Source organism: Rhinichthys klamathensis, unplaced genomic scaffold, assembly GCF_029890125.1.
Source record: "Rhinichthys klamathensis goyatoka isolate OS25496 unplaced genomic scaffold, OSU_Roscu_1.1 h1tg000461l_1, whole genome shotgun sequence".
Classification (NCBI taxonomy): domain Eukaryota; kingdom Metazoa; phylum Chordata; class Actinopteri; order Cypriniformes; family Leuciscidae; genus Rhinichthys; species Rhinichthys klamathensis.
Genome location: NW_026606950.1, coordinates 1,975,344 through 1,986,922, shown reverse-complemented (window position 1 = coordinate 1,986,922; position 11,579 = coordinate 1,975,344). Strand labels below are relative to the sequence as shown.

The 11,579-nt window shown below is 39.1% G+C and overlaps 1 protein-coding gene across 1 annotated transcript in view; it reads left to right on the top strand.

The window, feature by feature from the left end:
• The first annotated feature begins 308 nt into the window (after nucleotides 1-308).
• fhit (fragile histidine triad diadenosine triphosphatase) overlaps nucleotides 309-11,579 on the top strand; it is a 423,559-nt gene continuing 412,288 nt past the window's right edge. Inside the window, exon 1 of the mRNA XM_056236697.1 lies at nucleotides 309-329. The gene's annotated coding sequence lies outside the window, so the exon portion shown is untranslated. The remainder of the gene's footprint in view (nucleotides 330-11,579) is intronic.

Genomic DNA, 11,579 nt, shown 5'->3' with positions numbered 1-11,579 from the left:
CCATGCATCTGATGACATTTGTATTGTTCCATTCCACTCTATTTTATTCCACTCAACCACAATAATTCGTGAAATATAACAGTTTGATATATTTTTTTAATATTACAGCAGGACTGAAATTATGTAAAAGAACGTAAAAATAGAACAATGTAACTAATAATATGCTATTATGCTTTACATGATGGCACACCGTGAATGTGGATGACAGTAACTACAAATACTGGGAGATGTAGTTTTGTGGCGCTTTGGACTACGCGGGCGCGGCTGCTTAAAAACTACGTTTCCCACAATCCCCCGCACAGCCAGCGTCTGCATCATCGACACGGAAGGTGAGTACATGTGTTCCGTGTGGACGCTGTGAGATGTCATTTCGGTGGTGTGATCACGGTCTCTTTAAATTCGTGTTTAATAACACGCATGTTGTGTTTATGTAAATGTATTGTGTTGATAGATGGTTTGTGTCACACATTATGTCAGCACGTCGGGCGAATGTAAACATATTACTCTTTATTTTGTGACAGCGCCATGCAAATCAGCTGCATGTGATGCTTGGGAAGTATGTCTTGCTCAGCTCTGTGCGAAGCAGCGACTAATGAAAATAAGCACACCGCTACATTAAGACATGTTAAGGCAAGAGTGAAAACCTGGGTCGCATGCTGAAATGTCATAATAAATTATGGCCTTGCTTATGTACTGTAGAAAAGCACAATGGTATTAAATACAAACCAGTGTTGGGGGTAACTCATTACAAGTAACTTGAGTTACGTAATCAGATTACTTTTTCAAGTAACTAGCAAGTTACTTTGTTTTCCCCTTTATTGATTGACTGCTCTTCTGTCCTAATGTTGAGACAAATCGAAGTGCAGAGGCGTTGTGTGTAAACATGATGGTTATAAAGTTCTAGATTAAATGTAAGCGTGGATTTACTCATCTCACTTGCACAAAAAATATTCAATATTCCTCAAAATGAATAAAATCAGTGAAATGCAGAATCAGAACACTATACAAACCTCCAATACCTAAATATGTTAAATAAAACAAATTTTTATGCATTTAATCTTTATTGACCAAAGTACTTGCTTCTGACCTCCGATTTTTCAGTTAAACCATAAGCAAAAATGACTATAGATTTTTTTATATGTTTTTATTGGTAAAGTAAGTGTTACATTTGTTTCTCCTGCATCCTCTTCGTCTGTTACCCAGAACAGCAGCAGCTGAAAGGTTTGTTTGAGCGGCCCAAATTGTTCTTTACATTTGCCCAAAAATATATATTTTTTGGTATAAAAAAACAAGCCCAGCCCAGGTGGATAAAAAGTAACGCAAAAAGTAACGTAACACATTACTTTTCTAAAAAAGTAACTAAGTAACGCAATAAGTTACTTTTTAAGGGAGTAACGCAATATTGTAACGCATTACTTTTCAAAGTAACTTTCCCCAACACCCCAGCAACTTCGTTGGTCCCGTTATTCATGCAATGCCACAACAGCCTATGTTAATAATACATACAGTATGCTGCGTATATTAATACAGTAACAAATAAAGAACACTTTAGTTATGGATATATTTTAAATGTATAGATTTAGCCTATATGTAGTTACCTTGATTTGGCTAATCAGGACATGTTCCCGTAGGGATTTTGGAAAATTTTTCCATTCAATCAAACAGATTTCAAGGTTATGTTTAGTGTTTCCCGACACTTTTTAACCAGTGATTTTCCATGGTCCCCCATCCAGTAATATGAATTCTGGATCTGGATGATTAAAATCATTCAAATTCAAACTAATCCACCAATGAATAATTTAGGGGCCGTTTACACAGCACCGTTTTTAACTAAAAACTAAAAATATTTTATGCGTTTTGGCCGTTCTTTTACACCACGACAGCGTTTTGGGGGCCTGAAAATGCTAACTTTTAAAAACGTGTTTCAAAGTGCAGGTTTTTGAAAACCATTCCGTTATAGTCTCTGCATGTGAAAAGTACAAAAACGCAAATTTGTGCAAACGGTGACGTCATGCTCATCCGTACTACGTTTCTTTAGTTATCACTTAAAGTGACATCACCAACTACTGGCCTGGCAGCGGAATACAGCGTTTTTAGTTGTTTTCGCGGAACCGTGTGTACAGGGATCTTTTGTTGTCATCAGAAGCTGAAAACCGCGATGGGAAAAACTTTTCTGTTTTTAATACATTGTTAACGTACCCTAAGACTGATTTGTGAGTCAAGCAATCACCACAAATGCCTTTTATGTTGTATCGACATTTCCATATGAACATGATCTGATAAACCTAGCGCACTCCTCTAGTCCTTCTGTGTCTGACTACAGTAATCCATTAAGAACGCTTCAGTTTAACATATTTTAAATAGGTTTATATGTATTTGCCTTGATTTCCCCGATGAATCATTTACCCTGATTTGTGAATCATTTTGACCAATTAATGTAAAAGAATAAAAACGTCTCGCTCACCAATTAGAGACATTGTTGATTGTCAGCAAGTTTGACTCTGCATGAGGAATAATTAGCTGAGATTCATGAGAAAAACTGATTAATTGAAGAAATTTCCATGAATTTTAAGATTGTATTAATCATTCTCATTCAAATTGCAATAACTTTGCTAGGTTCAAAAAACATATTCATTTTAAAATTCCTGGCTCGTGAATATTATCAGGTTTTAAATCAGGTGAGTCGTTGAGTGTTGATGCGAATGGTTGGCAGATGTTTTGAATCATGATATATTGTGATGCGTGTTGTGTCATGAGGTAGTTCATGGTACCCAGTCCTACTTTATATGCAAAAAAGTCGCCTTATTGTGTGTGCAATTTTCTGTTTTAAATAGGGGCCAAAAGTTTGAGTGTATAAAGGTGTGAGAGTGGGAGCAGAAGGTGGAACCGGGTGTCCAGCTGCATTTTTCATTAGAGTAACTTGATTAAATGTATTTTAATTACCTCCATCTCAGCGGTGCGGTTGAGAGACGTCACATGGCTCTTCCTTTTAATGTCTGCCATCTGTCTAGATGCCCTGAGAATATAAAGAGAAAAATGGACCCCAAAATCTCTCACCTCATCTAACACTCTCATGCCCATTCGAGTAGTTCCTCCAGAAACCATTTTTCCAGTGTCAAGTTTGCTTGCCACAATATGACCGGATCCAATTGATATCTTGACATCGATGGAAAAATCCAGCTATTTTCAATGCTGTGGTGTCTGTGGCCTTCTTACTGAATGGCTAAACCGAAACCTTTAGAGATCCTTTTCAGCTGAAGATCAGTCTCGAAGTCTAGCTCATGCCAATGCAAATGAGAAGATTAAGTGAATAATGTGGTGAAATGCGGCCTCGGTGCTCTTTGACTCCCTCTCGGAAGCGGTACGTGGAGATTTGCAGACAGATATGTATAATGCAGGAGAGCTGGCATCAATTATGCACCTTTCATTCATGCCACAGCAATACCTAATTGATTTGATTCTGTTTGCTTCATGTATAATTGAATAGGCACAGATCCTGTGTGTGGCTTTCAGCCATTGGATGTTCGTGACGGCTAGGCCATGCGCTATGCAGCTTTGAGTTGGGACAGATCTCTTGGTCATCATGAATATATTAGGTCTGTTTAACCCTGGCAGTAAAGTGGTCATTAATGAAGGAATACATTATAATATCGAGATACAATATTTCAATCATGACAACTCTCAGAATAGATTTAAACAGCATTTATTGATAAGAATGGAATGTACTTAGGCTTAGTCCTACGCTGCTACTGTCAAAACATGCACATAAAACATTGCAAGCTGCTGCAAAGAAAGTATAAGGAGAAGAGAACCCCCTTTTGTCCGGTCTCTGTATGAATAAGAAGTTTCGGAGTGCCCACAGACAGCTAAAATAATGCTCTCCTCCATTTTCTGATACAACTGGACGTGTCAATAATCTCTTCACTGATTGGCTTGCGCGATAATGCTTAATGCAAATTTCCCGCTTAAGTTGACATTTTTCAACTTGCGCGGAAGACGCGATTGAGGCGTCTGTGTGTTATATTGTGTGTTCCCAGTTCGCGTCAGTTGCGTCGCCCCGCGCTGGTGAACGTGATTTCACCGAGTACCACATAATCCTGGATCAACATCTTTGTTGATCCTGGAACAACTTTCCAATCAACCAATCAGATTTGAGGGACAAGTTTACAGTTTATGTCAAGTTTAGGCCTAGAACCAGGGTGAAGTACTTAAACATCATTGACTACGTTTACATGCAGCCAATAACCTGTTCAAAACCGGGATATTAGCAATAACCCGGTCGCGCACGGCCATGTAAACACCTGCAAAAACCCGAATATGCTCATATCCCGGATTTTAAAAACCGGGATATGATACCTGGGGTACCCCTTTTCTAACCCGAATTTTTGGTCATGTAAACGCGCATCGGCATATCCCCATAGTGATTTGTGTTCTGCGCATGTTCTATTCGCAAGGAATCTTGGTCTTTTGAGTATAGGAACTTCTCGGCGCATACAGAAACCCGCGTGCAGTATACCGGAAGTAAACATGGCGAGACGCAGCACAGCATACTTTTGGAGCGAGGTCAGTACCAGCACCAAAGCGCAAACAAAGGCGATCGCTATCTGCCCCGAACTATTCATTATCCGCGTGCTGCTGCTGTTGTTGTTGTCTTTGGATAAAGGAAGAAGAATCGGAAATGACGCATATTGCGTCTTAAGGTTGTCCGTACGTCTTGACGCTAACTGTGCGTCGCCGTTTACATCGGGATATTGCAATTCCATGTATACAGGAGTAACTCTCTCTGCTCACGCATGTAAACGGGTTATTCCTAATGTTTCAGAAACCCGAATAGTGACCTTAACCCGACCATTACCTGAAAATTGGCTGCATGTAAACGTAGTCAGTGTTATTCACCTATCATTGCCCTCTGATTTTATGGAAAGTTATGGGTAGGGTTATGTTTAGGGGTAGGGAATTGGGTAAGGACTACATTTTGGGACAGGAAAAATATGTTGATCCAGGAACATGTCTTACTCGGCAAAATCACAGTGACCGCCCGGTAGGGGTGTAACGGTTCACAAAATTCACGGTTCGGTTCGATGCGATACACTTGTGTCACGGTTCGGTACGTTTCCGATACAGCAAAAAGAAAGAAATGCCAGAGAAATTTCCTTGATTTAATTTTTTTTTTTTATATTTTTATTAAAACTAACATCATAAAGTATGATATTTTTTAACTTTGAGCAATGATGGAGCTATACTTGACTTTTCTTTGGAGCTTATAAAACAAAACAGCTCCTTGGACAAAATGAAATGTAATATTGTAGTAGTTATAAACAAAGGTTTGTTTTAGTTCAGATTAACATTTGAGGGCAGCAATTGTATTCATAATGTCAGAATAAAACCGACGTGATGTTACTTGAAAGCATTATAGCCGACTATTCCTGCCACACTCCCATGGTTACAGTTAGTAGTGTTACTACAGTAAACCCACGGTGAATGTTGCTGATCTGTGGACACTGGATAGTTCATTCATGGCACAGTTTCTTCCTGGTTTCCACGTCAGCGCTGTTTGATCCGTTAATAACGGAGAAATGTGAATGTGTCTCACTAGATCTCGCAGCGATGTTATTACTTCAGTGGCGAACTCAAATGTTTTCTTCACTGGATTTGGCTGTGTAGTGACAGTGCCGATGATGGCCCTGTCCCAAATGGAACCCTAAGCACTCGCGGTCTTCATCTGAGTCCGCACTTTCGCGATGTAACGCCGCTTTGAATGTCGGGAAGAAGTCTGCTGTGGAGTCCGCATCAGCGCGGACTCGGAAAAAGTGCGCATCAAGGGCGCAAATCGACCGCAGAGGGGGCGCTCGCGAGCACCCTTCTGAGACCTAAAAATGACAAATGGGACACACTGCGGTCTCACGGACTTAACGGACACGCGCACGCGGCAGCCATTGTAAGTCCACAAGACCAAAAGTGCACATGAAGTGTGCCATTTGGGATTGGGCCAATGAAGATCGGCTCGCGCTGCTTTGGTCCAACCTGATAAACGGTCCGTCAACCACACAATAACGAGTGGTTTCGTTCCGCTTACATTACATTTGCCATTTGATGTTGGGCAATGTTGTGGTCACGCCAGCGTCTCTTACATTATGAGCGCGCTTGCGACGCGCCTACATTTGAAATAACGAAATTTTGGTCGGCAGGAAAAATGGTCCAACGAACCGTTCGGTTCAACAATGCGTACCGAAAACCGAACCGAAAGCCTCGTACCGAACGGTTCAATACGAATACGTGTATCGTTACACCCCTACCGCCCGGCGCTATTGCGCGTCTGTTCGCGTCATTGCATTGACTTTGTATGTAATCTCAGCTACTCACGCAAATAATTAAGTTCGCTTTTGGTGTGCACACACACACACCATTAGAGTTTGTCTGTAAAATTACAATATACTGTGTGAAAGTTGTGTGATGAAGCCACATTTGAAAAATATATAAATTTCATTGCACTATTGTTGAAAGGATTCTTTGAAAAAAACTTTCTGGGCCTCAGGAGGATATAAAGTTAGGATAGGCTACAATAACATCGTAGTGTGTCTTCTGAGTGACGGTCCAACATCAGGTAGGCTAAATATAGGCTCTTTAAAGCTACACAAAATTTGTAAATGTTATTGAAATAAACAGACAGCCGCATTTTTCGGATTTTGGAAGATGCGTGATAAAAGTTGAAATTGTTGTCGTAAAGGCAAGAGCAACAGTAATCCAAATGTAGACTGGTCTGTCGGCGCCCTCCCTCTATGTCACATATAGCGAATATGTATTCGTGTAGGCTACGCCACGCAGCGCCGCGTCAGACACGCTTCTGGTGTGCAAAGACACAGAAAACGCGACGCAGCCGCCACGCAGCTGACACGCAACAGAAACGCCACGCTCACGCCACGCAGCCAGTGTGTCTCCGGCCTTACATTATGAGCGCGCTTGCCACGCGTGACGCGCCTACATTTGAAATAACGAAATTTTGGTCGGCAGGAAAAATGGTCCAACGAACCGTTCGGTTCAACAATGCGTACCGAGAACCGAACCGAAAGCCTTGTACCGAACGGTTCAATACGAATACGTGTATCGTTACACCCCTACCGCCCGGCGCTATGGGCTATATACACGCATAACTTCCGCGTTTGACACAAGGATGCTCGTGCGCTTCCGGTTGGGGAGATTTAAAGCGGAGGAAAACCGAGGAAAACGGGATTATGGCAGAGTCTTCAAAATTTACTGTCCTCTCGTCTTTGAAACGAAACTTTAATACGTTTAGATGTAATTTTATATATAGTTATGCTTATTTAATATAATAAACACAGAAGCATAAACAAAATGAGGGGTGTCTGTTTTGTCTGTTTTTGTGACTAACGTTTCTTTAGTATAGCAATAGAGTATAAAAACCAATATAAATTCTCGGTATAGCATTGGACTCTACGATCGGCGGAAGTAATCCAGCATCCTTAGACCTTCACCGGAAATACCGCTGTGCATAGAGCCCATTGCGCCTCTGTTCGCGTCTTTGCATTGACTTTGTATGTAATCTCAGCTACTCACGCAAATAATTAAGTTCGCTTTTGGTGTGCACACACCATTAGAGTTTGTCTGTAAAATTACAATATACTGTGTGAAAGTTGTGTGATGAAGCCACATTTGAAAAATATATGAATTTCATTGCACTATTGTCTAATGTAAACAAATAACCTTAGATATTTTCTCAGATCTTGCTTCACTTTTCTACGCCATTATTTACAATCTTTTTAAATGGCACATTTATATTTCATAGTGTGTTGGGCTAAAAAAATCAGATACTCCCAGAAAAGTAATGATATTTAAGAAATTATTTGTAATTTGTAAAAAAAACTTAATATTTAAAAACTCTTGTATTCAAGGTGTAAGGAAATGTAATTACTTTGAATTTGGTTACACCACAAGATATTTTGTAGTCATTATATATATAAAAACTTTCTTTAAAATGTTTTAAGGACTTTATAGATTTCCGTGGACTTTCTTATTTGCCATTGTAACTCCCCTAACTTGCTGTTTTTGACACTGACTGTTCACAGAAGTGCACCAAAACAGTGTCTTTCTTCTGTTTGCAGCGCTCCCTAAAGTCGCCCCGTCTTTCAGCCGCGTGTGCCCTTGATTTCATCTGATAGGGGGTCTTCTATTCCATGACCTTTAAAGGTAAAAGGCCCCGCTCAGTCAGTCTTTCCCTCTCGGTGGGAGATGCGAGTGCTTTGAGGAAAGCAAAAAGAAGAGTGTTTATTATCGATGACAGAACATACACACCCTTGAAGGTCTGATTCCGTCACCGTGTTCTCGTCAGGGTGGCTTGGGGGTCAAGAGCGCTAGTCTGGATCAGAATGGCTAGATCAGAGGTCAAAGGTCGGCGTTTCAGAGCGGCAGGGGAGGGCTGCCAGAACTCTTGCTGGAATAGTAACTCCTCTCTGCTTCAAACTTTCCATAGATGTACATGAAGGCACAGGACTTGGGGCCTATTTCTGCATTCCAGGTTCCAGGAGGGATGGTAGAAGGAAAGATGGTGAATGCAGAACTTAATGAGTTCAACTCTTCTCCATAAAGTATCCAGTCATCTGGAACTGCTTTTTATTCATTAGTGGTGTTTGGTATGGGAAGAATCACTATTAATATTGCTCTTAATTAGGGTTTGGCTTAGACATTTGAAGTAGCAACATTACGAACGCTATTCATGAAACCACATTTGGAGGGATTTTGACCACATTTAAACACAGAATGAATGCAAATGTGCTTTTGTTATCCGCTTTCAACTATGTGTTTAATATTAAACAAGGTTCTGCTGCAAATAGTCATTCGTGTCACTTTGACGGTCATTAAAACACTGTGCAGCGAGTTGCTGTTTTTTCTTTTAAAAAGACAAGAGATGCCTGGCTCTTGTGATCCGTTGATGTGATTTAATCAGCGATATTTGATTATTTAACATTCCACATATATATTCATTCCACTTTTTCTCTTCATTTGTCTTCCTGAAGAGTGCTTTTAACTTTTTCTCCTCTTTATGATCTATTAACTAGGGGTGGAACGGTACACAGAAGTCACGGTTCGGTTCATACCTCGGTTCAGACATCACGGTTCGGTACGATTTCGGTACAATGGAGGGAAAAGCAAAACAAAAATGCAGAAGGCATTGTATTTTTTAAATAAGTTTTATTAATAAAGGCATAGAAGGCATGTTTATTTGTAGTGCACTGACAATAGTTTTATATAATTCGTTTATTAATTAAATTAATAAAAAGACAAAAAGACCTTGCGATATGTTTGGTAATTGTACCTGAATTAATTTAAAATTAATTTGCTATATTTCAGATCAATATATTTGTTTTCCTTAATTTTAATTAACATTATTAATTAACAATGTAACATTATTCTCATCTGAATTATAAATAATTGATTTCTGTATAAAATAATACTACCATTAATAACGCATTCGATTTTCTTTTTTAATCAATGTAGAATGTTTAAGATTAGCGCTCCGAGGACGAGAAATGAAAACCAATGCGATGAATGTCCAAAAGATGGGACCCACAGACTGTTTTGAAATGGAGTTGGATAAATATGTTTTGCTTTTAAAACAGTGTGTGTGTGTGTGTGTGTGTGTGTGTGTGTGAGAGAGAGAGAGAGAGAGAGAGAGAGAGAGAGAGAGAGAGAGAGAGAGAGAGAGAGAGAGAGAGAGAGAGAGAGAGAGAGAGAGAGAGAGAGAGAGAGAGAGATTTTGGTTGAGTGACAGTTGTAGGTTACAGTTTGACAAGAGTTTACAGTGTGACAAAAGCACAATGTTGTGTTTTATTCCGAGTGTACACAAATATAAGTAAACACTTTGCAGGTTTAATGATCAGTATGAACAAAATGACGGAGTATGTTTTTTTATGTTTCCTCGATCGCGGCCGCGCCTCTCTCTCTCACACACACACAAACACACACACACCAGCATTGCAATCTTGACATCGCAGCCTGTTCATTATGTGGTCACACCAAACGCGTATAGAGCGTTAAATTCGCGTCTATCGCGTCTAGTTCGACGCTAGTCCAAAGCGAATAGGACGCGCGTATAAAGCCAACGTTTGAAGTGAGCGCGCGCGTTCAGAGCTAAGCCGATGGTTCAGATTATGTGTCCCTAAAGAACCCGCGTATCTAACAGTAGTTCCGCATTACATTAATTAATTTGCACGCGAGTTTTATTTATTTTTATACCGTGTATTCTCCGTGTAAATTCGTGCACCGAACCGTGACGCCCGTACCGTTTCGGTTCGGTACGAATACATGTACCGTTCCACCCCTACTATTAACCCTGTTTCAGGGGTTTGCAAACAAATAAAACATGCAATTTACAACAATGTTTTAGAACTAACAATAAAAAATACTTCTAAAACTTTACCAACCTTTAGTAATACATCTTTAAAATTAAAAGTTGTATTTGTTAATGTTATTTAATAGACCTGAGACTAACAATGAACAGTTAACAAAGATGAATAAATACTGTAACAAATGTGATGCTCGTTGTTAGTTCATTTCTTGAATGAAATTGTAGTCACTTGTTGCCACCTACAAGTGGAATGATGTAATATATACACATTTTATTTCAATAGGTGACTTACTCTCTTATTCAATCTTCTAACAATTAATTGTGCAGCTCTAGTAAGAGGTGATTTGTAAATGTGATCAAAATGAGGACATTTGCTTGATATAGATATTCAAAATATTCAGATGCTGTTGTCTCAGGACACAAAACGCATGTTATAGACCCTAGACAGTTAATGGCAAGTTGTACAGGGGCAAGTGCCACTCAGTAAAAAGCTACTTTTTATTTATTAGTGTTTCTTTTTCTTGAACTTTTAACTACAAACTTAGTGAATCGCTCACCCTTAACAAACCCTCATTTAATAACCCCCTACAATGATAAACAGTGGAATATTATTAATAATCAGAAATCAATTGCATTTTTTTCCTACCTGACTAAGCATTTGTCTTGTGCTGATTAGTTTCCTGAAGCAAAGGCTGAAATGTCAGTTTTCAGAGTGATGCATTTTTGTTGCTTGAAATAAAATGAACGTTGACTGAAATAAAATAAAATAAGCAATAAAAAATAATCTTTCATTTACTTTAACTTGATGTACTAAAACTGAACAAAAAATTAATAAACACTATATTGTAAGGATCATCTAGATTTGTTTGATTAGGGTGGGTTTGTTACGTACGTATTTTAGTTCAGTGTCCTAGGTTTCAGTTCGTTTCTATGGTTTTTCATTGTTTGATTAATTTGCACACCTGTTATTAGTTTCAGTGATTGGTTTGTTCTATTAAGCCAGTGCTTCTTTCAGCTCATGGTCCGTTCTCATCATTATTGTTTGGTTGTTCTGTTTCTGTTTTCTGTGTGTTTTGGTTTGACTTTATGAATATATCTGATACTGCTGCACTAGATCCTGCTCACCTCATCCATATTGCAGTCGTTTGTGACATATATAGACATATTTTAAAATAAATAAATAAAGATATCAAAAACATACAATCACAATAATACA